Source organism: Pseudopodoces humilis, chromosome 1 (genome assembly GCF_049639895.1).
Source record: "Pseudopodoces humilis isolate 2021_Gansu_Grassland_sample_001 chromosome 1, ASM4963989v1, whole genome shotgun sequence".
NCBI classification, from domain to species: Eukaryota; Metazoa; Chordata; class Aves; order Passeriformes; family Paridae; genus Pseudopodoces; species Pseudopodoces humilis.
Window position 1 is genome coordinate 86,112,770 of NC_142200.1, and position 21,933 is coordinate 86,134,702.

Here is a 21,933-nt window from a genome sequence, read left to right on the forward strand (position 1 = left end):
GACACATGAACACGGAGAACTCATTGGCAGCCCAGCTTTTTCTAGAGACCTTGTGCTGTCCAGGACAATGAAGGTGTTTTGCTCTACACAGCTATATTTGGGTCAAATGACCTTCAGCTCTTGCCCATGATAAAGTGTGCATCACCTGACAGGTCTGGGGCTACACCTTGTGGGAGCTTTTTAGCTTCATGTCAACTTTCTTTAGTTTCATCAAGCTCTAAGGTAACTAAAGGAGACTGTGTGACACCTCTTCTGTCAGACATAACTCCACAGGCCAGTGGAGCTACATGGAGAAAAAGCAGTGGGCAGGGAAGAATTCAGACCTGTGTTCTGCCAGCTGCTGAGGTAGAAACCACCTACTGAGAACTTGCATGGGCAGCGGTGAGAGCCCCTCTTATGCACATGACACCCACCAAGGGCATTTACTTGCCTCTGCTGCAGAGCAGATGAAGGAACAAGGAGACACAGTGAAGACTACTGTCTTCCAGGCAGCTATGACTTCCAGCCCCATAGCACCAGAGAAGCTTCAAACCTCCAGCTGGCTAAACACCACTGAAATCAAGCCAGGGGGCAGAAAAGGAGAGAATTGGGTCACATACCTGCAACGGGAAACAGCAAGTAAATCATCTGAAAGACAGGCCCCCTATCCTACCTCCCTGGGGTTTTCCCAGCCACGGAAAGGTAATTCCAGGACATGTGCAGAGTGTGGGTCAGAGATCTGAGCTGGGCACCTGGGAGCAGCACGGCTGCACCAGCATGGCATTGTAGGTGGGGTAAGGAGCTTGCTAGGGCTGATTGCCAAGGCACAGCATGGGGCTGCAGCAGTTTTGGGGGCAGCCTGGTTACCTGCACACAGGTATTGAACTATGCTTTCTCACAGCTGAAGGGTATGAGAAAACTGCTGAACGCTGTTTGGCTTGTAGCACAGAAAACCACCTGTCTGGGAGACTCCCCTTCTCCTGTCCTGCTCCCCAAGGAGTGCAAGCACCCTGCGGGGACAGATCTGATCCCATCACATGCATCCTGAGGTGCAATTGCCATTGACTCACTTCTACACAGATGGGCCCTGTGGCAACCACCTGGAGGGCAAGCAGCACCCCTGGCACGCAGGAACACAATGAGCTTCCTGGGGGAGGAGGCTGGTTGCCAATTTTATTTTCTTTTTTTTTTCCCTCTTTTTTCCCCCCCGCTTGCATCCACATTTCTGTGTGGTGTGTTGTGCTTTGTGCCTCTCTCTCCCACTTCCAGCCAGCACTTCAGTTCCCAAAATTGCAGCTGCTGTGATGATGTTACAAAAACTGATATAAATATTGCCTCGGTGCCATGCCTGCTGGAGGCCTGCAACACAAATAAGAAACACCGTCTCCCAAGGAAGTCATGTGCTTTCCCAAGTGGCTGCGGTGCTGTCAGAGCCAGGAGGAAAACTTTCCGTCAGAGCGAGGGCCGGAGCGAGCGGATGCAGCAGAACAGATCCCGCTCCAGCCATTGCGCCCCAACAGGCAGCGCTTGCAGATGTCTCCCCGCGCCCAGACACATCACCCGGGGGCTTTCGGCAGAAGCCACCGACCAAACAGAAAGTGGGGAGGCCAAAATTTTTGGTGGCAGCGGCAGGAGTAGGACTTTGCATCCAGGGAGAGTAATGTTTTGCAGGCTGTGATTTATTTATTTCGTGGGGAGAGATGTAAATTCGTGCTTATGACAGCTCCAGATGGCAGGTATTTTCTCATTACCTTGACTTCTTAGCATTTGCTATCCCTTGCCTATTAGACTGCACTGGCCTTAATTTAACTTCCGTGGATCCAAACTACTGACGTCAGGGCTGATGCAGGAGGGGTATGGAAAACACAAACCCCTGATTTTCCTGTAGGGCGTAATGTTTAATGAATGATGCACTGGGATGACCGGTGGAAGAATGCTCTCTTCTGCACAGCACCCTGTGGGGAACTGTGAGCCCATATCCGTTTCTCAGAGCAGCCTTCAGATGCTCGTGGCCTTTGCCAAAGACCTTTGCAGGCACAGGCACCCTTCCCACAGCAATAGCCTTTGTATGATGGACAGCCCATCCGCCCTAACCCCACAGAAAAGCCCTTAAATGGCTGCAAAGCTTGCACCCTAAAGGGTTATCTAAAATGTACTTTCCTGTTGTTGCCAGAGCCAGGGTTGTTCTGTTCCAAGTCCTCTCATGCCAGACAAGAGTTTGTGGATGGAAAAACACACAAGTCAGTAAAGCTTTACAGCCAGAGGAGAGGGTGTGCCAAGATCTGTCACAAGCAAACTGATCAACCAGGTGCTCACATAAATGGGTTGCTGTGCTGTGTGCCAGTGACTAGATGGGAGGGATGTTTTGCCTTCTGTAGCTACACCAAGCACACCTCAGGAGCAGCTGAGAATTGTATAGCTCTCCAACAGGGTGGTTTCATTTCTTTTTTTTTTTTAAACTATCACCCTCGTGCCATTTTCAGCATAGATGGATGTACGGATGCAATGGAACATTATATTACAGCATGTGCACAAGAGTACCTGCCAGGACATCATCCTCAAGAAACCAGACTCTCTCAGCTCAGGCCTTCTATACATAATAACACAACTGTGCCTCTCTCTTGTCATCTCACAGCTTTACTTAGGAACCTGCACTCTTTCTTAGATGTTCAAGTCTTGTCTTCCCCCTTCCTCTGCATCAGTACTTGTCTCCCAGGAATTCATGTTCCTCTTCCTGTGATGCTCTGCCTCACCAAGGCTGCAGGCAGAGTAGAGCAGATCCTAGAAGAAAAGAAATTAACTAATAAAAACGTTATTTTTAAACAGAAGGAAATTTCAGAAATCTTCATTTGGTGTTTTTGTTGGCATATTTTGCTTTGGACTTTTTTAAAAAAACAAGCCCAGTTAATATATCTGTCTGTGTGTAATAGCAGCTCTGGTTACCACACACAGAGAAATATATTTTAAGTTAATGCTGAAAACTCAGAAGGCCCAGCTCTGAAGCATGGTATGTGTACATGTCTGTATATGTGAAAGAGGGGCAGAGGCAGAGAGAGATAAAATGGCAGCACTTCAGATGGCAGAACATTTGGAAGGGTATATAGGACCAGCGTTCAAAAGATATTGTTGCAAAAGTTTCTGTTGCAGGAAGAAAAATACCATATATGTGTATATTCATACACATATTCTGCTAGGAAAACATGGCTTAGGAAACTTTACTCTTCTCTGGAAAATTGTTGTTCCAAACTGAAAGCCTAAATTCAAATTGTAGATCTTTACAAGCATCTACATCTGTGCTGGCCATCTTAGGCTCCCTTTATCCTCCGCACAGATCTAGTCTAGTGATTCATCTCCTCCTACAGCAGACATGTAAATAGGTCAGATGAATCATGGCCTAAAAGTGCCTGCTCCCTGTATTGACTGTAAAGGGAGCTTGGGGTGATGGGTTTTGCCATATGTGTCTACACTGCTGATGTCTGCAGTGAGGAGAGATATATCCTAGGCTAGGTATAGAAACAGGAAAACATTTTATTTTGGTTTTGAGGCCTGATTTTCAAGTGCTAAATTATTCTTTACTTTTATGGAAATACTGCTGCAAGTCACTATCAGTGATACACAGTGTATCATTCAATACATTTTGTTTTCTATCAGAATATGTGTCTGCCACTGCCAATTATATAAAATGTATTTCTTACAGTAAGTGTCAGATTACAGTAAAGTACATACAAGCTTGAGAAAACACATTAATCTTTTCATACTCATTTGTGAAGCTGGTTTGATTCTTCAAACAGAATTATAACCATACCATGTAGTAACTGCAACAAAACAAAAAAAACCCCAAAACAATAAAATATTAATAAATAACAACAACAACAACAACAACAACAACAACAATAATAATAATAATAATAATAATAATAATAATAATAATAATAACTACTATTCTGAACATAGACCCCATGTTCCCACTCCTATTCTTATTCACATCTGCATCCAAAGAATTCTATTGGTTGGATACTAGGAACTGCCCTAGTTTCTTATAGGAAGAGAGAAGCCAAGCAAGGGCAGAGACATCTGTCATAAGGGGCAATATTCACAGTCTCCAGCTAAATTTACTGGTTTATGTTTTGCTGAAGTTGAGGCCTTAAAATATGAAAGAACATCTCTCAGAAATTGGATTAGACAACTTCTCTGCTAGCCAGCTGACCCAGAAGCTGATATGGACACAAAGGCTATGAACCTCAGATATTTATTTCAACCTCAAAGGAAAAGGGCAGGACATCCAAGCAAAGCCATAACTACCTAGAGACTTTCTAGAGTCTCCTAGACTAACTCCTAGAGAAGGAAAGCCCATTTTAGATAAAACATTTCTCTGAATACATTTCACCACAGGTGCCATAAGCCTGGGCCATGGAATGTTTCCTCTCTAAAGCACTTGTTTCAGTCTTCTTAAGCCCACCTACCCGAATAAGCCCTTGGTTTGGGGATCAACCCTACTTGATCTGTCAGGCAATGAGACAGAGAAGAGATTGTAACTTGAAGAGCAGGGAAAACAGAGGGGAACAGAGTATGATTCCCATTCATAGACTATTCCCAGATATGCACTCCATTTGAAACAACCACTATATCCAGACACAAGCAGAATAAGCAATATATTCAGTCTGGTAAGACTTTGTCTATCATTTTTGCTATATACTCACAGAGCTGCTTGAATTTTTCCCAGTGCATCAGTCTCCTTATAGTGAAGGTTGATAGTGAAAGTACTGAAACTTTTTCAAGAAAATGACAATTGATTATGGTAATACAGTTAGCAAGAAGTTACCAAAACATGCTTAGCTTTGATTTGCAAATTTTAGCTTTTAAGTTTAAAGCCAGCTGCAGTCCTCAGGTAGTGGGATGTCCATGGCAGAACAGGCTTGAAGGTAACGTTAAAATTCCTGCAAAGACCCCACCTGACTTAAGTAGCTGCAGCTTAGTTCTGAATCCTGGCTAGCTGCTGCAGAGCTGCAGCCCTCAGCTCCAGAGGGGCTCAGTTATCAGTACAGCATCAGATGAAAATGATGGTGTTGTGCCCAAACTACCATGGTTACTGGACAGTATGGAATCATTTAGGATACATCAAAGGCAGAACCAACTAGCCAAGGAAAACCCAAACCACCTACAAGCAAAAGTAAAGGGTCTGTACCCTGCATTTCTGAAGCACTTGCAGCAAAGACCTGGTACAAGACATTCAAGTTGTTCCTACCTAAATCCAGCTGGACTAAGCAGGGTTTAGTAGGTCCAGGTCTACTTTGTGCACAGATTAATATCCTTGCTTTATTGCTCAACTGAGAAGCATGTTCATGGAACACTGCATCTCAGCCAAGAAGCTAGACCAGACCACAGCTCTTTTCTGTATCCAGGGGATGGTAATACACAACCCCAGCAATCCCAGCATGCTTAGTTCACAGTTGCTTCTAATTAATGTAGTAACATATGTGGACATGCAATATTTCAATCTTAATGTCTCAAATCTTTTCAACATTACTGACACAGTGTTTCAAGTATGCTCAATTACAAGATTTCTGGGATTAAAAATCTCCTACATTTCATTACAAGATAAAACTTCCTGTTCCAGTTCAGAACAAAAATACATTTTAAAATGCCTGAATTTCTTGTAGAACAGCTTTTCTTCTTAATACAAACACAGATGTAGCGTGTAGGCCCATACACAACAAAATACTTATGCACATCTTAACTTCAGTCATGTAATTCCATCTTCAGGCATGTGCCTAAACCCTGTAATGGGCTGAACACAACCAAACCAAGGCTGTACAGAAACACTTAAACTGCCTGTTGATGTTGCATTTCTACAACATGAAGTTGCAGTTTAACATGTTTCTACTGCAATTGCTTCTTGACCCTCTCAAAGATGGTTGCCAGAGAGGGTTGTTGATTCATTTTCCAGTCCCAAGAATGACCTTTTCTCCATGTAAATGAGCTGAGTAATTGTTTATTCAAGAAAATGTGCAATCTTTTGAGAAATAGGTTCAAATGTGGATTGCAAAACATTGCAACTGGTTGGTTTGTTAATGGTGGATGTTCTGGAGGGAAAGGGAAATCAAAAGGATGAATCATTATCCAGATGAAGTTCAAAAGCAATTCAAAATTCATTTCATAATCACAGATGTGTGCCAAATAAACCCATGCAGCACAAGCTGTAAGCTTTGATTTTTGTGAAGTCTGCAAGTTCTTTTCTTTGCTATTCCCACTATTACCTTTGGAGTGTGGCTAAAAATAATAAATAAATTTAAAAGTTAGAAGAAATTATTACCTTCTAAATGCTCCATATACCTGTCTCTTTCTACAGTGTTGTGCTGCATCCACAAAATTACTGCCAATGTGCACAGTGGAATACAAATATTTTTCCCTTTGGGCTTGTAGTGAACTCATGGTTGGAATAAAGACAGAAGTTGGAGCATCAGGAGTGCAACTCCAGCATGCACCCACAGCAAGGTCTCTGGCCCCTCAGATGAAGTGAAAACCCTGTGTTACAAATAACAGGCATGCACAGTATTTCTCTTACATGTCCAGACTCTATAAATCCAGTCAGGGCTGAACAAAGTCCAAGGTAAAAACAGTGGTCAACAGGTGCTTTCTCCATTTGAGGCTTATCCATCCTCTCCCACAATTCCACCTCTGGTTGTGTGCTCCTAACAGATCAACCCTACAAAGCTGTAGTTTGTGCTGTTTAGGCTGTAAGCCTGCAAGAAGGAAAGTTAGGACCACACTTTGCGGGCAGATATCTTGTCCTTGATCCCTTGGTCTCTTTCTGGTCTCTGGCCCATCCCTCTCTCAGCTGTAATCTTCACAAATTTTTGCAGCTACCATAGGAATGGTATGATCTTTTACTCGTTTCCTTTCAAGCCCTTTTCTTTAATAGCCTTACACTGCTTTTGATTTGCTTTCAAGATATCAATGGTTGGTTGCTGGAGGAGCATTTACTGCTTCACTAATAGATTGGAAACTCATCCAGAAAGCAGCAGTGCAAACAAAACAGGAATTGATCTATCTTTTATAATAAATGATAATTTTTTTTTCAGAAAGACCCTTGGAATTCTTAATCTTCAGACTTGTAAAATATTATAGGTTGTTCAACTCATACAAAAAAGCTGTAGTCAAGAAGTCTTCATCCAAGTCCATTGTTTGCCTGGGATTCCTCCTGAGACTCTGTAGTTCTTGTAACTTACACAAACAATTCCTTGGAGAGGTAAATGAAACATGGCATAAAAAGCATATTAAGAAACTGTAAGAAAAGTGGTGGTAAAGTTAGGTTGAAGTAGCAAATAGACTTTCCATTAAGAGCATAAACATACTACAAAGACATCCATTGGAATACACAGGTAGAAATGGGCTCTTTTAAAGTCCTGTAACTTAAAATGGTCCACATCACCATCTTGCAGTCTGCTTTCCCACCTCTCCCTTGCAAGTCAGACAGCTAATCAATGAACAGAAAGAATATCATAACACCATTCTAGTCAAGGATAATGAGAATCAAGTAACTTGAACAAATGGGTTTAGAATGACCAATAAACTGAATTTCTTTGCATTATACCACAATAAATTTTTACCAAGATCATGCATTCACCAAAAGCAAAGTTGATTTGTGGACCTCTGAAGGAAAAATCTGGGACAAGTAAGCAAATTGGAATGACCTGCTTGTTCAACTTTTCCCATTGGTAGGGACATTGTCATACTAATACTTCTGTACCTGCTGACAGTCTGTGTTCAAATGTTGAATCTCTAGCTTACCGACACTACATTTTCTACTGCATTCAATGGCAAATATAATTTTTTGTGCATTGGGATGTGCCCATTAGGACCATTAGGACCTCCTTAAGAAACGTGGCTCAAAATAAAATACTTGATTTGTGGGTTTACAAATTATGAAAACCCTCGGAATATATAGAGAGGCCAGCATTGCAAGTGTTATCTAATGAACATGACTCTAAGGTCATGTTTATTCTCACAAATACCACAGCTTTTCACAAAGGCAACAGAAATATGCGTGCAAAGCTTCAGCAATAACGCAAATTACAATCTAAACTCACTGTAGCCATGATATCTTTTAGAATGAACTCCTATCAGAACTCCTCATCTTCACAGCTCTGAAGGCTGAAAACATTACACCTTCTCAAGACTTTAGCCATACCAAAAAAAGAAGTGCCATTTCACTGTAATAATCTGTCTTAATCATGTACAATACTTAGCACTGGTTTTACACCAGATGAGTCATAGTAGAAGCTTGTGCTTTACTGTTTGACTAAATCCCACAGCACTTAGAACTCCTTGCAGTGAGTGCTTACCAGCTTGTGCTTAGTTCCCTTCTCAGACCACGTCTGCTGGATCCTTTGGGGAAGGTTGGTTTGAAGGGTGCTGCACTGGGATGAGCAGACACTGGGAAATAAGGTCTCAGAGTCAGTAAGAACATGCCAGAGAAATGTCTTGGAAGCTGCTCAGGTGTCTATGCTTCTCCAGTCATGTCCATTTTAATTAACTGGGATACTGAAAATGATAGAGCTGTGTTTCATTCCTTCTTTTTTAAAAGCAGTTTATCTTCTGAGTAGAAAGGTGTTCATTTTCAGTCATCTTGTGTTGTTTGTTGTAACAATTAAGATGATGTCAAACAGGTAACTAAAACGCAGTTAATTATGGAATCTCTCTTCACTTACACCATCTACTGTTTTACTGCTAAAAATCATCCCACAGAAACAGATACCTATCATTTTATAAAGAATTTTTACTACTGGGGTTTGCAACAAGATAACATAGTCTGCTGGGCAATTCTTCATTTGTGCAGTTTTGGGATTTGATGAGATCAGTGAAATTTTCCTGGTAAGCACAGGATCTTTTCCCAGGTCCTTCTAAATGCTGATGCCTTGGAGAATATTGGCTTTTCTCAAGTCAGTTGTTACTTTGACAGTTTCAGCTTTCTTCATCTGAAACATGAATAATATCCCTTTTGAGCCTTCATAAATGGTGCTGGAAGCTTCAAAGGAAAAATACTCTTAGATAGTTTTTTTCAAAAAAAGTTAAAGAGCAGATGGACTTGTAGCTGAGTATACTGCAATCTTCATTCACAGTCAGCAGGAGAGGTAGGTTCCAGCCTCTTTGAATCTCTGTCTGGAAGACCACGTGGGAAATTCAATGTCAAACATTGTGAAAAATTGGTCCCATCTGCCATTCCTCCTTTACCCAATAGATGCACAGGATGCCTAAGTTCCTGGCCACCTCAGATCACTGGGATCACTGCTGAAGCCTCTCTCTATGCAAATGACAAATATTCTACCCATTAAACATCCCTGTAATGAATGCCCTGCTATGGCAACTTCCAAGAGACTCTTGATTAATTGAAAGAAGAAAAACACTTCATGTTGAAGTAACAGCTGGTTATGGTACTTACCAGTATCAGCTGACAGCCTAAAGACATACACTTCACCAGGAAGCTTTCAATCCTACACATTATTTAAATAGAAGTTGTTTTTTTCAAACTTGGTACCTCAAAACTGAAGTCTATTACATTTGGCTAGTTGGGTCCTTCTAGTAAACAGTCAGTGTTTTTTCAAAGCCTTACCAGAAGAAACACCAAGGAGTGGTGTGCATGCCACACTATTGTGATGCATGCAAAAAGGATGCATTCAAGTGAAAGGACAAACAAATCTTTCTGCTAGCAAAAATATTTTGTTTCCATTTTAGCCAGGAATGCACTAAATAATGCATCATGCCTCAGCTACTTGAAAGGTCACCTTTTGGTCTACAAGCAGCTGCAGCAGCTGTGTTCCTTCAAGACCTTGCTCTGAGAACAGAACAAAGTGTGAGAGCTGGCAACAAGCTTGGGGGATGCAGGTATGGCACAGGCTTCTGCAGGCCTCCCAGCAGCTACAGTTGAGAACCACTGCCAAATTTTCTTTCTTTCATTTTTTACTTCAATCTCAAATAACCTCCTTCCTTTCCCTCCCTTCCTAAGTAAATTAGTCATATGCAAAATATAAGAAGATTAACAGCCAACTCAGATTTTGACACCATACAGAGACAAGTATCCATGGAGATTAGGGACCTCCTGTTCATCACTGATTTCCCATCACATTTGACAGGAAGGTACAACAAACAGAATAAACTAGTCCTCAGAAAGGCACTCTGTGAGACTGAGTTCAGCTTAGAGACTACCGAGTCTGTTACTTCAAAACTATAATGCAGCAAGCCAACTCCCAAACTATAATGCAGGCAAGACCCACAGCTGCTTTAGATATACCCCTCATATTTGAGGCTTTCATCCCATAAAACTGGATGAAAGAAATTGGCAGCTTCTCATATATTATCTCATTTTCAGGAACTCAGATATGAGTTTTTCAGCTGGGAATCACTTCAGCTTTCTAGACTGGAGTGTTGGTTATAACATACAGACCTTAGTTTGGAGACAGTGATTTTGAAGGGGAAAGGAAATCAGTGTCCATTATCATCCAGTTCAGAATCTGTCCTCCTAACAGGTAGGTCAGGGTGGTACAGAGGAGACATCCTGATCAAACCTGACTTTGACAGGATGGTAGGGGAAGCAACATGTCCTTCTGGTAGAATTTTCGCAGTTGTATTTTTCCATATATCTAATCCTGTTCCATTTCCTGAATGCCTAGATCAAAATTGTCTACAACCAGAATAGTTTTTGTTTCAAATTACATCAAACAAGCAAGGAGAGAAATAACAAATACAGGGAAAACAAACAAGAATGTAACTCACTCTAAGGGCTATCTTGCATTGATGCATAGCATTCACTTCTAGACTACAGCCAGGGGAACACTTTATTTTTAAAGGTCCCACACACAATAACAAAATCATACCAGACATACATCTAACCATATGTATCACTCATCTTTCCTTACCCAGAAAAACAAGCAAATCTTAAAAAGATATGTGAAAAAAATAAACACCAGCAAACCAAAACAAACCAACTAATGCAGAAGCACTGAATTAAGTATTAGAATTCCAGTCCTTATGCATTCCTTAGCCCATTCAGATGTGCTTTCATATCCTCCACTCACTCATATTTCAAGACTGCAGCAGACTTCCATGAAAATCCTCTGAGATCTGTGATTCCTGTCCTTGATCCTGGGTGATGTAGGATTCATTAATGCCAGCTGCTGCTGTTAGCTTTTCCCCATTTCAATGGCTCAGTGTCACCACCAACCAGCACAAAACCCATGCCATGTGGAAAGGCTCTGTGGTTGAGCAGGCTGCCAGCCTTGGAGCCACAGTGGGCATAGCAAGGTGGCAACCATCAAAATTCAGAAAAGAGAGCAAGGGCCCATAGGGCTCTTCAAATGAGTTGGCAAGAAAATTTTTAAATTAAAAACAAAAAAAGCAGAATACTGCAGAGCAACCAAATTCACCATCAACTGCTCTTTACAAGCTGGAGGTAACATCATGAGTTTTCAGCCAGCCTGATCAAACTGAAACCTTCTGCTTGCTTGTGTGCCTCTGGCACTGGCACATGAGGGCCCTGAACAGCATATCCTGCAAGTCAGGAGAGAGCCCCATATGCTTCTGACAGCAGCCATTGGAACCATTTTCCAGCCACGTTACCATCAGGGGTCATTACTGGAATTTGGTCTGCATCAACAGACTATAGAAACAATATATACTGGACCCAGCAGATACTTCAAATGGGGCCAGGATATCATTGGCAGCACTTAGATCATCTGGCCAAGCCCAAGCTGCACTGGCCTGCATTAAAAAAAAGAGTAAAGAAAAGCAAGTCTGTTGTCAGTATGTTTAAATTTGTTCAGTAGAAGCACACACCTCCTTTGCAAAACATCTGTGAATCTGGAAAGTAGAAAAGGCTAGACACAGACCAGTCAAGCACCATTTATTTAAAATGTGTGATGCCAGAAAGAACTGAGGATCCTTTCTAGCTAGAAATCCATGCAAGAGTGGATAGCAGCCCCCCCTGCTCAGACAACAGCCCAGGATTTAATTCTGGACCTACAAACAGCTAAACAAGTGCTCATACTAATGGCAAGAGAATGGGAACACATAGCCTTTGCACTCTACACCTTTTCTTCCAGTGCTCAAAAGCCATGTGCTTTGGGCTTCCATGAGATGATTTTAGAGTCTTTAATGCAATATGAATGCACCAAAGAGCTTGACATCATTTCAACTCTTCTAAGTCACGTCCTTGGACTGCCTCTAAAAAAGCCATCCTATCTTCACTGACAGCGTGGGCAGCCTGGTAAGAGGAGGTTTCCATTGCAGACTCCTGCATAATGTGCTTCAAGTCAAGTAGTGACAATATTGCTCCTGCCCCCTCACCCTTCCACCCCTGTTCTTCCCCTCCTTGGCTAATGAGATGTTTTACTTTGGCAGAGCAAACTATGCCAAATAGGTACAAGCAACTACGAGACTGGAGTAAGAGTGCATCTGTATGAGCAAAACAGCCCTTTCTCAGCTTCACATTGGCTCAAGACCAAGTGAGCATCAATGTGCTCCATCCCATCTCCAGGCCACCACGGGCAGGAGAGCCCAGCCCAGCAGCTGGACTGGAGTCCCCCACTGTTGCAGTGAGCACGACCCTTCACACGGTATCTGCTGGCCAATTAAGGTACAACCACACTAATTTTTTGTCTCTTGAGCATATTTTCAGAGTTGTCCCCTTTGACTTAAGTATTTAATGGGTTGGAACCCAGTTAACACATTTGCACTCCCTCACAGACACAAAACCACACAGAGTTGCTAACATATCGCTTTCCTTACAGTTCTGATAATCTGGGTAATTTATTCAGGTTGGCAAAGTTTGAGTGTTTTTCCATTTCCTCTGCAGAAGGGGAGCAATGTGATTGTTGCTGTGGTGATTCTTCCCTTTAATATTTTTAGCCATAATCTGACTTAAAGTCATGACTGGCAGTGGAAAGTGTCATTTTTTTAAGGCACAATACCAAAACATTTGTGAAGAGCCTTTTATTTTTCACACTGAATATTATATATACATATATTTTTATTACATATATATATATATATGTATTTTTACATATACATATATATATATATATTCATTGAAATTCACATTGATAAATGTAAATATGTAGACGCATCTTTATCTTAAACAGGCCTGAGTTTGGCCTTTCTTTTATAAGCTCTGTTCTCCTCCATCCACTTGGGCTCAAGCTGCACAGTCAGAACCTTTGCTACCCTGGGTTATGTTTTCAGAAAGAGGCTAACTTACTGAAACATATCAATGCTGACATTAAGAGCAGTTACTTGTCTAATCCCCCAGGCATGGGGTTTAAAAATCTACCCCCTTCCCTGTTACTGAGGTTAATGACTTCCCTGCAGAAGGGGAGCAAAGTGATTTCATGTTTTTCCTTCATTTAAGAGATTGCAGAGCCAGAATTCCTCTCTGTGCTGAGGGTACAGCAAATGTCAGCTCCCTACCTTCATTTACGCCTTGATCCATGATGCTGTTGGCAGAGAAAACCGTGATGCACTGTGAGGAAAGGAGCACAAACCCGATGAAAACAGTGATGTTATTCTCGTTTGTAGCATGGACTGTAGGCATATATCCCTGCAGGGCTCTACCAAAGCAAGGATGGTAGCACCACCCCACCAAACCTAGAGCTCTGCTGTCACATGGCATTGGTGCAGAGCACACAAAGAAGCTGAGTTGGAGGTCCAGCCCTCAAGTGTCCTTATGCTTGTGTCCTTCCCTTCATTCCAAATAGGAAACCTAAGAGGCCTGGGAATGAATGTGTTCTGAAAGTCACAAAAATTTCATTAAACTGCTTTTCCATAACCTGTTTCACGGTGAGTGAAATGCTGAACATTGAATTAGTCCCATCCTTTTCCATGGGATTAACCATGGAAAAGGATGCCATGAAGTATAGATGAAAATACAGCCAAGGGGGCCAATGGAAAGCTGCCCTCCCATTTAGCTGTGGTTTCCTGAAAATTATCATTTGGGATGAATTTTTGTTTGTCATTTAAAATCTAGGATTAATCATTCTGGAAGGCTGACAATTCTGTTTTCACACTTTGTACCTCTGGTGGGTGTTTTCCAGCATTTAAAGCCATTTCCAGATTATTATTTTTTTGAGGTGGGGAAAAAGAAGGGGCTGTTTATTTTCCATTCAGGCAAAAAAAAATTTGACATTCCAAAAGATTATATAACTTCCATCATTGGAACTAAATATGTTTGGTGTATCTATACATATACATATCTATATATATACATATATATTTGTATGTATATGATTTGGATATTTGTTCCTGAAATGCACCAAACAGAAACCACCACAATACTTTTCTTCTACAATGGCATTCCAAATATAGGTGATGTGAAACCATATATTATCTTAATTTTAATGTGAAGAACTCCTAGAATCATAAGTAGAGAAACTACTTAATAAAGAGATTAATACATACTTAGTTACACACACACATTTACTATGAACTGCATTAAATATGACAGGATTATTATGCCCATGTCTCTTGTTTCTCACTGCTCCTCTAGAAATTTCAAGACTTAGTGTTTCATCTGCAAGTTTTCAGTGAGCGCTAGAGATTCATGCCTTCCAGAAAGGCAGCTCAATCCTCTGAGATCTTAACACTCCCTGGATAGACTCTGGTATATTCAGCAGCCTGTTGATGCAGCAGATTATGTCAGAGGTGCAAAACAACAACCAGTGCCTCACTGGTAGAATTAGGACAGCTTTCTACCACCACTTTAGTATTTCCCCACCATCACCAGCCTGAGCACTTGGACTCTGCCTTCCCACTGATGACCCTGAGACAATGCATTGGACACAGATAACACACCTGTGGCCAGACTGCACCGGCACAATATTTTGGGGACACCCTGGATCCTCTGCAGTGGCTGAAAAGTGACGCTGCACTTGTGTTCATCGGGGCAGTGCCAGCAGACCTCCCATGGCTGCAGCCAGCATGACACTGCTCCTCAGCAATTCCCTCACCAGACCACGCAGGACACACCACTCCTTGGGATATTAATCATGTGCTGGCATGGAAAGGGCAGGAAGTGAGAGCTGATCTGCTTTCACCTTGGCCCGTTTAATGCCCCGTCTCACACTGTGATGCCACCAGCACCTGAGTCATCTGCAGGTGTGCATGTTGCGTGTGTGTATTCTTGCCCACACTGTGCCTCAGGAATGAAAGAATTCAGAGATGACTCTGAATTCTGAAGAGATGGCTCTGGGGGCTGGGAATAAGCACACAGGGTCAGCTAAACCTCTTTTCTAGGTCATTTTATGAGATTTCACTACATAGATCCACTGTTATTTAAACCCAGTCCCACTGTTAGAGAAAAAGAGCCAAATAAAGCTGACTGTTGGAAAGAGCTCAGCCTGCTTAGAGCTACTTCGTCACTTTTCATTAGCTATAAATGCCAGGTCTTGCTTTCCATACTGACCCAAAGGTGCTGGATCCTGGCTCACTTTCCCTTAGCATGCACCACACCTGACCTAAATGCAGTTTCATGAGACCAGACTGAACCTCCAAAGTCCTGCTCTTCCACACTCAGCTTCATTTTCTCACAAAGCCTTTGAATTAAGGCAACTTTCCACCACACATTAGAAGATTTCCTACCTGTTGTAAGGCAGCACTATTATGAGTGTGCACCACAACATAGCTTTTTACATGTGATTCCATACCAGGATTGCTGCCTTTTTTGCAGGGGACTGAGCTACAGCCCCTGTGGAAGCACTGAATGGTGCATTTGCAAGCAGAATGTAGGTTTCTGTGCTATTTCTGAAGCTCTGCAATTCACTTCCTGCCTTGCACGTGGACCAGGGTTTTGCTTAGATGCAAAGCTAAGATTGAGCTGTCAGTCACAATATACTTCTCCTTTTTTCACCGTTTTAGAAAAGGGATTCATATCTGTAAAGGATGCACTCAGTTCAAAACACTGTAGCCTTAACTACATTGGCTCTGGAGTAAAATATCAAAGAGAGATGAAGGTATGTGCCAGAATTAAGTCTGTGCTATAAAACAAGCCTAACTAATGTCTAAATTACAGTCTTGCTGAAGTACAAACAGCAGCCTCTTTTGCTGTGCAGGTAAAACCAAGCTGATTTTTTCAACAGTATATTTCCTAGCAATTTCAATGATTCTTGCTGACAGTTTAGTTTTAACAACCAAACCCTCAGACAATAACTCATGACCTAATTCTGAAGTCAAGACTTCAGTTCACAGACAATTTTCCCTGTACATCCCTCAGCAATTTTGGAGAGAAAGGATTCTAAAAGAAGGCCATAGTAAGCACAAAAGAGACAAGAGCAGTTATCCAGACATTTAAACCAGATAAACCCAAGTACTAAACAGATTTTCAGCGGCAGTTTTGGCAAACCCATGTCAAGGCAGGTAAGAAGTTGTAGAGTCTTAACTGGTTACTGCTTTGCCACCCAAAACCTGCTCACCTCCACACCATGTGAAATGAAGGAAGAAAATAATTCTCATTTAAAACCAAACAGTGTGCTCCTCCCTCCTCCCTACCAAAAGATATTTACGTATCTTTAGTCAAAGCTGTATTATAAAAGACAGAAAGCACTCAATTTTTAAATAAAGGAAAAAAACCCATACAAACAAACTTAAAAAGGCAGCAAGACCAGGATATTTACTGTCTCACCTGTCTACAAAGCTTAATTTTGAATTACCTTTGTGGCTTGCCTACTTAGCCTACACATTCAGATATTTAAATTATGATTAATTTTTCCAGCTCTTTAGACTATAAGCTTAATTCTAGTAATGACAACTGCTCATTGTTATAGCTTGCTAAAGTTTATTGAAGTTTTGAGACCCAAACTTCAAGCCTCCATCTCTGGGTATCTTTAAGGAGGGTTAGACAAACCTCTGTCATTATGACGTTGATAAATTTGCACTTGCATTTAGAAGGAAATATGGTTTAATGATCTCTTAAGGTCATCTTTGGAACTAACTTTTCATGACAGAGCCGGATCATAACACAACCTAATTGCACTAGTTCAAGAGAAAGTAACCCCATCACAATGGCTCTCCCTCCAGTGTCCCCTTCCAACTTCTCTTCTGTTTCTATTTTAATAAATCCTTTCCCTGTAGTGTAGTTTGGCTATAAGAAAAGTAGGAAGTATATCTTTGAGAAACTACCCCTAGGCCAGATGGACAACTTTCCAATGACAGAGAACCATCAGTTTTATCTTTCTATTGTACCATCAGCTGTATGTGACATAAAAGCTAGGAAATTCAATACTGTGAGGAGAGAGGTAACAGAGAGTTTCTCATCAGGGTTTCACAGGCTCTGGCTTTCTCCACCAGCAGACTGCTCTGCAGGACAAATTTGATCTGGGCAGAAGACTGCATTTCTATAAAATTAGTTGCAGTACCTGAAGGTAAAGGTAACATTTGCTCCAGTACAAAATCTGTAATTGCTGTTTCCAGCCTCAGAGAGTCTTTGGACATTTGAACCATTCCTGGAGACATGTGAGTGGTATCTATGTTGTTGATATCTGCAATATCAGTGCTCCACATGATGTGCCCATTTATCTACAAAAGGCTCCTGGGAACCTTCCTGTTGGGTTTGTTCCACTGTCAGAGTCTGGCCTAAAAGAATGAGAGCCTTGGCTCCCTAACATTTCTGACAGACTTTTTGAGGCAGATCCCATAAAAATTATGGAGCAGTTCACAACTCACATTTGCATATTTTTGAAGCGTAAAATGTCCCAGAAATTCCTGGTGTATTCTCTACAATTTCTACCTTCTGTGCTGTTTTCCCTTTTTTTCTTTTTTTTTTGTATTTCCATTCACTCACCACTTCAGTAAAGATCAAAAGTCAGTATATTGTTCTGTTTTATGGATCAAATCCCTGTAGATTAATCTATGCAATGGCATACAGATCTACAGATATATTTTTGTGGAAAAAGTTAAAAAGCATTTGAATATTGTTCGGTATATTCTAACATTTTTTCTGTTCATTTTTAATTGCCTCTAGAGTGAAGCTTCATGGTTTTTATTTGAACACAAAGATTTCTTTTATGCCTGAGATTTAAATTAGCAGTGGGCAAAACAATTTCATAAAGAGGAAAGGAGAGGGGATCAACATATCACCTTCCATCAGAAAATAATACATCAAAAGTGAGATTGCAGAGGGGGTGTGCCTTGAGCTGAGACGTCCAGTCTTCCCACCACTCAGTCATGGGATTCGGTGCAGACCCAAACCCACCAACCCCACATCAGGCTCCCGTTCAATTGCTCCCAGGGAGACTTTGGAAACCAGCACAGAAGCTTTAAACCTCCCATGCTCAAACTGAGTGTTCCTCTTTGCTTCTTTGCCAAAAAACATCTGAGAGGACTTCAGTGGCACTCCCTTACAGATCCTGTTTCCTAAGCAGGGCTGTGCAGTGTGGCAAGCCATGGTAGCAGGCTACTGAAGCCCTTCAAGCGCCAGTGTTTGTCCCCAGAAAAGTGTCCAGGCATGAGACCAGGAGGAGAGCACTGGCCTGAGTGGAGCTACCAAAGTTTCAGCAAACACAGACTACACTGGAAGGGAATACTCGGTTTGTGGCCTGTTGGCCAGTAGTGGGAGAAGGAGCAGAGGCATAAAGAAGGAGTTCCTCAGAGGAACAGAGTACAGAAGAAGAAGACCATTTAGTTATCAAAACCATGTGGATGTCAGGGAACCACCTGGACTCCTCTCTGTGTTTTGCAGCTGATCTCCAAATATTTAGTGGAATGCTGCTCCTCGTGCAGCATCCCTACAGGGGAAACAGTAACACACAATTAGAAGTCTGTTTCATAATACTGTATTATTTACAAACACACTCACTTGAAAAGGATGAAAGCTGGTTTTAAGTGCTTTTGGTTTATATTTTAGTTCTCGAAAATTAACTCTGATAAACCTGACTGCTTCTGATGGCAAGATAAAACAGATTCAAAACCTTAATGTCTGCCTCTAAAATAAACCAAAACAAAAGTAGTCATCTGATTTCAATTCCCTCCTTTAAAATCCTCTGACTTTAATTGCCTTTGACTCCTCAGATAAAATGAAAGATTTGTTCCCCCTCATTGCCTGTACACAATCCAAGTACAGGCAGTACTGAAGACACTTCCCCCAATATGACCAACTACAAAGTCTGATCTAGTGACTTCAGGAAGCGATTTTCTAGTGGTGTGCATGTGCTGTAACCTGCTAGGGGAACAGCACATTTCTCTGCACTCTTGGTACAGCACTTCCATTACACAGCCCCAGACAGATACGTGTGATAGCGCTGTGTCAAAGTCATGAATAACAGAGATATCAGAGATAGAAGAGAAGTAATGGAGAGTAACAATTTCCATTTTCTGATCCTCTAGCAGATGTACTGTCAACGCTGAGTTTTCCCTGGCAAGAGGAGATCCACAAGATCCTCTGCTGCTCTCCCACACACTTGTCCTTTGGAGCAGAGCATGATGGGAGGCAGCCCATGACAAACTCTCCTCCCCTTCTCTGTCCACCATAATTTTTAAAATTGCTCTGATCTTCCTGTGCTTTATGCCAGTCTCCCTTGCAAAGGCTCGACGCCTTTCAAAAGAATAATTTGATCAAGGATTTGTCTATCTATGCTGAGAAAACAATTGCCACAGTCCCTCAAGGAGTTCAGTTTTGATCAGGTGAGAGATACTGATGATGCTGCACTAACACACAGTCCTAACAGTCTTCCATAAAATCCCTGGTGTTGCCAGCACCATTGCCTGGTTTACACTACACCAGTTCTTAGGTACCACAACATTTCTCTGTTCGAAAATATTCTGTGATTTGTCTGTGTAAACTTTTTATGCAAGCACATGCCCCTGTCTATTGGTTTTGTTCCAGTGCAAGGTGTTAGTTTTTCCTAGCATGGCATTGGTCACACTAAAAAATAAACTCACATATTCTGTCCTAATGACTCAGTATTTTCATGCTTTTCAAAGTCATTGTCTCTGTAATGACATCCCTCCAAGGACCTGCTAATGGGTACTAGATTATGCATCACTTTCTAAACTGTACACCACAGTTAGGAAAAAAACCCCAAACAATACAAGTAAAGTGTCATTTTTGTGAATTGCATTTATAATACCTAAAGAACCAACAAGCGGACTGCCAATGTGATGTACTTGCATTCGATGCTAACTTCTCATGGGATGAAGTACTTCCATTGAGTGCTGAAAACCATAACTGGTAAAAGAAGAGCTCCTAACTGTATTCCAGTCTGACCAAGTATAAATGTTTTTCAAATGAGGGGTTACCAGATTTGTCAAAGATATAAAGAAAGCCTGCATAATCCTAGAAGCTGGAACAGGGAACTTAATGGAGAATGTCAGCCTAACACCTAATGGACAATCTGTATACTATAAAGACAGAAAATGCTATGGCCCCACCACAGAGCCTGCCATTTAACAAAACAGTTCTGGGAACTGCAGTTACATTCTCTGCCTTGGCATGCCCAAATAGATTGGCACTTGACTCCCTCTAAATGTTCAGAAAACCTGGGGGATCTCAATTACAACACTCTACAATGCAAATAAAAAAAAAAAGAAAGAAAGAAAAAGAAAAAGATACATCAAGTACATTTGGACTGGGATGAAATTTGTTTTGATAGGGAACAGATGATATTATGGTTCAGCTGCAAATAAAACCTAACTGCTCTTAACAACATCCTGCAAAGTTGCTAAGGACCTATACACAGACAGCAGGATCAATATAAGCTAAACTTGCATTTCACAGTTGAAATCAGAGCCACTTCATAGTGACAAAATAATAAAACAGCAAAAGAACAATGAGACACTCTGGCACATGTGTACATTTTCTAAAACCACATAATGAAGCTTTAGCAATGCAGAACTCAACCTCCCAGCTCAAAGTTTTATTGGCCATTATCTCACTGGATTTGGAACAGCAGTTCTGAATGCAGTAAAAGACATTCATTTTTCACAATGTTTCCCCACATAACTGACAAATTTATTACTGTTATAAAAAAGGACACTATTTTGAAATCCTCAGGGTGCTTGACTTGTAATGGTGCCAAACATGTTTCTCTTTTCATTAGCATTCAGGGAGCACTGAATATGCCCAAACCAACCTCATCTACTTTTCCCCCTCATGTTGATGCAACTGATACTGGATCTCCAGCCATCTCAGTTGTGGTCCAAGGTAATAGCTTAGGACCAGAGTAATCAGATATACTGAGAGGCCATTTCCAAGTTAGACTGGAGACTGTTAGACATTCCCAGCATAGCCTCACGCTGGCCTGTTTCAAAACGGTGTGGCTACCTCACAGAACAGAACAGGCAATGTTGGAAGAGACCACAGTGGGTCACCTGGTCCACAGTTCTCCCTGCCTGAGAAATACAGACTATTTCTCAGTTTGTAGGATGATTGCAAAAGCAGATATACTCAGAAATTGGATTAATAAAAAAAAAAAAAAAAAAAACTCACAGGTGTTATGTAAGCCTCTGGAGTGCATTAATTCTTCTGCAGGTTTGGCATACCTTCCACCTCCACAGGAGAAAAGTAAATGAAATGGCAGCACAACATGTTTTAGGTGGTGTCTGAAGAGATCACAGGCAAAAAAAAAAGGACAGTAATTAATAGGGATCAAGGTACTCAGCCAAATTTTGCTTCTCCCAGGGAGAACTCCTCTCCTCCCTTCATATTGCAACCTTTGTAAAGAAAGCAGGAACTTACAGCCCAGAAACCTCCTGCTGTCTCCCAAGACTGCTCAGCTCTTTGGTCCTCAGCCTAATGACCCAGATCTGAACACCACAATCATTCTGAAATTATCTTTGATATCTTGTCTCTCTCATCCATGAAGTCACTTTTGGGGCCTTATATGATACAAACTTTGTTCCCCTCAGCTGGACGTGACTAAATTTCCCTACTGGAAAGAGGCTTCTTCAGGAAGGCTGAACCCTTTTCGTTCTGTG

The 21,933-nt window shown here is 41.5% G+C and overlaps 1 long non-coding RNA gene across 1 annotated transcript; it reads right to left on the bottom strand.

The window, feature by feature from the left end:
* Nucleotides 1–449: 449 nt before the first annotated feature.
* On the bottom strand, nucleotides 450–21,545 carry LOC148185150 (uncharacterized). Its single transcript, XR_015773642.1, has 3 exons — nucleotides 21,446–21,545; nucleotides 2,521–2,760; nucleotides 450–599 (listed from the first exon to the last, which is right to left on the bottom strand). It is a non-coding gene; the product is annotated as an uncharacterized LOC148185150 (long non-coding RNA).
* Between the last annotated feature and the right edge of the window lie 388 nt (nucleotides 21,546–21,933).